The sequence below is a fragment of the Hippopotamus amphibius genome, chromosome 1 (assembly GCF_030028045.1).
Source record: "Hippopotamus amphibius kiboko isolate mHipAmp2 chromosome 1, mHipAmp2.hap2, whole genome shotgun sequence".
NCBI classification, from domain to species: domain Eukaryota; kingdom Metazoa; phylum Chordata; class Mammalia; order Artiodactyla; family Hippopotamidae; genus Hippopotamus; species Hippopotamus amphibius.
In genome coordinates this window covers 197,776,662-197,782,691 of record NC_080186.1, presented here as the reverse complement: position 1 = coordinate 197,782,691, position 6,030 = coordinate 197,776,662, and positions in this window count along the sequence as shown.

Genomic DNA, 6,030 nt, shown 5'->3' with positions numbered 1-6,030 from the left:
GGCATCTGACCTCAAAAAAAACCACACTTTAGTAAGAGATAGACCTGTAAACAGATACTTGCAATAGAGTGATAAATTACATACACACACACTCCCCCCCTAAAAAAACCAAATTAAACAAGTAAAAATAAGACATGTATACTTGGCACAGTGGGAGTTCAAAGAAAGAAGAGGCTAGATCTTCTTAGGGGAATTCCTAACAGGAGATGACAAAGAGGGAAAGTTGAAATGAATCTGCACAGTTAAAGAAACATGAGCCAGCATGATGTATTTGGAAACAATGATCTATTCAGTATATCTAGATTGCATAATAAGTTCGGCCTGGTAGAAATGAAAAACAAATCTGGAAATCATGGAAGACCTTGACTGTTCCTAAAAAGACTTTAGACTTTATCCTGCAGGCACTGAGAATTTGTTGAATGGTTTAATCAGTGATGTAATTTGACACATTTGCACACTGAAAATCATTCTGTCAGAAGATGAATTTGAGCGAGGGAGACCAAGTAGTTGTGATAATCATAGCAAGTGATAGAATTAAACCATTACAACATGGAGTGGGGAAGAGGGGTCAAATATACCAATGAGTTGAAAGAGAATTAAAAAGAGATAGACTGGATATTGAAAGTGAGGTAAATTTAAAAGTCTAAGATAACTTCTAAAATTCAGGATTAGAAGACTGGGGAAAGAAATGTATCATAATGTTCATTGCAGCACTATTTACCAGGACATGGAAGCAACCTAAATGCCCATCAACAGATGAATGGATAAAGAAGATGTGGCACATATATACAATGGAATATTACTCAGCCATAAAAAAGAATGAAACTGAGTTATTTGTAATGAGGTGGATCAATCTAGAGTCTGTTATACAGAGCAAAGTAAGCCAGAAAGAGAAAAACAAATACTGTATGCTAACTCATATATATGGAATCTAAAAAAAAATGAACCTAGTGACAGGGCAAGAATAAAGATACAGATGTAGAGAACGGACTTGAAGGCACGGTGGGGGGGTGGCAAAGAGGAAGCTGGGACGAAGTGAGAGAGTAGCATTGACATATATACACTACCAAAAGTAAAATAGATAGCTAGCGGGAAGCTGTTGCATAACACAGGGAGATCAACTTGATGATGTGTGATGACTTAGAGGGGTGGGATAGGGCGTGTGGGAAGGAATCACAGGAGGGAGGGGATATGGGGATATATGTATAAATACAGCTGATTCACTTTGGTGTACCTCAAAAATTGGCACAACAGTGTAAAGCAATTAAATCCCAATAAAGAGCTTTAAAAATGCATCAAATGTAGAATTTACTTAATTAAAAAAAAAAAAGACTATGGGGAGAGAGAGATTTTACTATAATAGATAATAGAAAGGTTACCTTTCCAGTTCTGGACAAAATCAATAAATTAATTGGAATAAAATACAATCAACATTAATCATACTTTGTATGTTTTCAAGAGTGCACAGGCCAAAGAAAACAAAAAGAATGATAAATTAATATTGATAATGAGATTCACTTTATATACTTAAAGACCCATTTTACAGAAAGAATAAGACATGATGTGTTCTATATGCATCTTTATACTAGAGATGATAATGGCCCTGGTATATTTTTCTGAAAATTAGCCATGTTTATACATAACAAAATGCTTTAAATTTTATAAAGTATATTATAAAAGTCACATATCATTAGTATATCATGATGTCAGATGACATCTGGAACGTTAATGGGAAGAAGAACCCAACTGTTGATTTTCAATTTGTAGTAAACATGATAACTGAGGCTAAGGCACTGATATGTAAGTTCCATGAAGAGACAGAACTTTGTCTCTTTTATTCATCAATTTGTCTAGGACATGTCAGGTAAGAGGTAGAGGTTCCATACATTTGCTGAAATAAATGCAAATTCCTATGAGATACACACATTGTGGCTTCCTAGTGTTCTCGTTCTATATTTCCCTTGATTCAATGTTGAATGTAAATATTGAATCTCAAAAGTTAAGATGAGCTTCAAGAGCATAATTTTGTAAAATTCTCATCATATTAGCTAAACAAGTGTTCATATTTAAAATACATAAATTGCATTCAGTAAATTTTGAACATATTCTGGAATAAAGAATGAAGTTGGGATTGCCATACATACATTAATAATAACAAAAAAATACCAAATTGTACACTTTAAATATAAGCAGTTTATTGTATGTCAATTACATCTCAATAAAAGTTCTTTAAAAAATGAAGAAAATATGTCCAATAATATTTAATCCATGTAAAAACAATTAATAGAAAAAACTTCTCTATAAACCAGACTCATGCCAAATTGAGAACAGATTTGTTGTAATGGGAAGTGTAATATGATGTTCCAAATAGATTTAGTACATTGCATCATTTTTTTGCAAAATAATTGACTAAACAGTTGCTTGTGATTCTACTCCCACAACACATGGATGATTTAGAGTCTTCTAGCCAGGAACTGAATCCAGTTCATTTACACTAAATAATGACATCTTCATGTAACCGCAACCATAATTCCTCATTCTCAATGCCTAAAATATTATTGGTTATTTCTCATCCTTCCAAATACTGTGGTCATAGAGAGAATTCAGCTACAAATGAGGACATGGCTATGGTATGGCCAACAGACATCTATAAGTTGCTCATATGTATGGATTGTTTTGTTCTTCTTTGTACCCCTTGTGCTTAGCACAGTGTTTGGAACATACATGTGTTCAATACATGAATGAAGAATAAATTATGCAAAATAAAGTAACTCCTAGCCAGTGATGGTTAATATTTGCTGAACAGTTGAATCAGAAGCTGCTGAGACACTCAACAAAATATGAATCAGGCTGGCAACACCTGACCCTACTTATCAATCTTAATATCACAAAGAGAGAGAAAACTAGATACTATAGGCCTCCTGATGTGATGTGAAGGAAAGCACCTAACAATTCCAATGAAGTATTCTGCCAAAAATTCAACCTTAATCTGCTCCCCCTTAAAGATCTTGCTATAAGTTTACAAGAGATATGAGGACAGAGGAATGTGTTAAATGGCAATGGGCAAGTTTCTTCAACAAATACCTTGTAAGGAAAATAAAAGGGAAAGACAAACTTTGGATTAAAATATGGAATGTGGTGGAAAAACTGTTAAAGGAACTGAGAAAATTGGGGATAATTGAACACTGGATAACATTAAGAAATTATTGTTATTTTTAAGTCTGATAATATTTTGCTTATGCTAGAAATAAATGAAACAGGATCGCTTATATTTTAGATACTCATACTCAAGTATTTGCAAATACAATTATAAACTCTTGAATTTACTTTAAAATCATACAATGCGACCAAAGTGAGTAGTGGTATAGGAGAAACAAGATCAGCTATATGTAGCTGATTATTGAGGTTGTTTGATAGGTGCGTAGAGATGCTTTGTACTGTTCTTCCTTCTGTAAATGTTTGATAATTTTTTAAACATCATTCATTAAATGTAAAACTCCAGGCACTCTGTCTGGCCATAGAGTAAGCACTCAATAGATGTTAGCTAATAAAATCCACCCCCGCAAAAATGCACTTGTATGAGTGGCATTTACATGGATCTGTTCATTTTGTATATGTGTATATATAATGTATCTCAATTTTTAAGAGTTTACATTTCTCTGCTGGTAATGGCAGAATAGCTTATATTAGACTAACTGTCTCACTGATAATTAATATAAACTCTGAGCAAAAATTTTTTTTTAAAAGCAGTTCAGTGTACTGAAAGAAAGATAAAAGAGGGCATATACTAGAGGGAATACAGTGCTTGAAAGAAGGAAAGAAAATTAGATGAGCACCACATTTAGCCACTGTTCCCTGAGAGCCTATCCCATTCGCCATGGAGTCCAGTGGAATAGAGCTCAGACAGAAAGCAGCATCCCTAATAGACTAAGGAGAAATAGGTCGAGCTGATAGGAAAACTCTGGAAAGGAGAACGCCACAGAAGGAACAAAATCTGCATTAAAATTTTCTTCAAATTTTTGGCTGACTGTTGAGCTGTTTATGTATAAAATATGAATCAGAACCCCCCCCCAAAATCAACAGCAGTATCTCGTCAGCCCCCCAGTTCAGGGAACATAGTTTGGTTTTTAAAGTCCTATCAAGTTAGATAGGCTTGGTAAAGACTTCAGGCTTTCCATTAAAGCTACACTTTAGGAATAAGGCCAGGACTAAGGACTATGTCCTTAGGACCAAGGACAAAACCAAAAGAAGTCTACTAACATAGCCAAAAACTCAACACCTTTAGAGAAAGATAAGGAAATCTAGAATAACTACAGCATATCAATCATGATATCCAATATATAGTCAGATAATGCTAGACACACAAGGAAGCAGGAAAATCTGACCTGTAATCAAGAGAAAAGAAACGTCAATAAAAACCACCCCATAAATGGCCCAGCTGTTTGTATTAGCAGGCGAGAAACTTAAAATATCTGTTACAAGTATGTTAAAGGATTTATAGGGAAAGATGAAGAAATGGAGAATCTTGGCAGAGAACTGGAAAAAATTAAAAAAAAAACTTTTATTTTAAAAAGAGATTAACTTACCAATCAATTAACCAGTAAATAAATAAACAGCACACTACATATGAATGGCCATGTATGGCAGTACATGCAGAAGCAGGGCTGGATAGAGAAGTTGCGCTGCTGTCTTATTCAGTCAGAGCAGCTTCAATTCCCTCCTCTCTTCCTTCCTGGCAGGCCTGGTCTTGAATAGGACTCTACTCTGGGACAAATCCAGGTAGATAATAGCTTACAAGTTCCAGACTAGGCAGGTGGCTTCCATGCTTTCATAAGTGATTGGAATTAAATATTAACCACATCACTGTTAAATTATAACAATAGATCCTTACATCCTTATACTACTTTATATTTAGCAAAGGGTATTACACACATCTCCCCAATGTTCCTAGAGAGTCAAATATAACATGAGTGCCATGGTCTCTTTATATTAATAAGATAACTATGTCCCTCAGATTGGAAGATTTCAAAAAAACGATGTTCGTGTCTTCAGAATCCCAAAAAGATTGCTAGCTAATTAATTGGTAAAAAGCCCAAGCTTCATTAGAAAGAATGGCATTAGCTCTGAGCTTGGGGACCCTGAGCATATGGGGGTACCAGGTGATCTATTTACTTTGCAATTATCCAAGAGTCCATGGCTAAAAGGTAATTGACAATCCCTTAGGCACTAGATGTTGATTTATTTCACAATTTCAACTATAGAATCTGGCCTATACACAGCTCTGATCTCAGAAATCATGGAAATAGTAAATCATTATAAACTGACTTACAAATCTCCATATTTCTGAATCTGAATTTTACCATTTCCAGAATTTCTAAGCTTGTCTTAAAAAATATTAAAAGTTATTAAATACTTTTGAACAAGCCAGTTTTTAAAGTTCAGCATTTCATTTGTGAAAGGACAGCATACAGTTCACAGAATAACACCTCTGATGATTCCTTGCTTTGCCATTATGAGATGGGAGGGCATTCTGAGTTAGATTTCTGATAACAGTGACAGCAAGTAAAGAGTTCTAAAAGACAGAAAGTCACATAGGCTGATCAGGTAGTTTACATTGAATCTGGAGGCAACCAAAGTTAAATGTCCTCCTCCAAATGGCCCTTAAATTCCTTACTGAAAGATCCACTTAACTCTCTTTATGACAGGTCAGTCCATTGAAAAGCTGAATTTGTTTGGGTCTATATTGAAATTCTCAAAATAGTTTCTATGGTGCAGAATATATATATATTATTATTCTCCATAAATCATATTAAAAAAACACATTTTCTCTATGACTTCCTTATCAAGGGAAAAAGTCGTATTTCTAAGGTGTTTATAAAAATGTGATATATGAACATCCTGAGGATATCTGTGTATATTTTTTAAAATATTTTCTCTACATTGTCACTGGAAACAAATTAATAAAAGTGACTATTTCCTCACTGGCCATATTCCAGCCTAAAAATTCAATTTCAATATTGAAGTAAATCC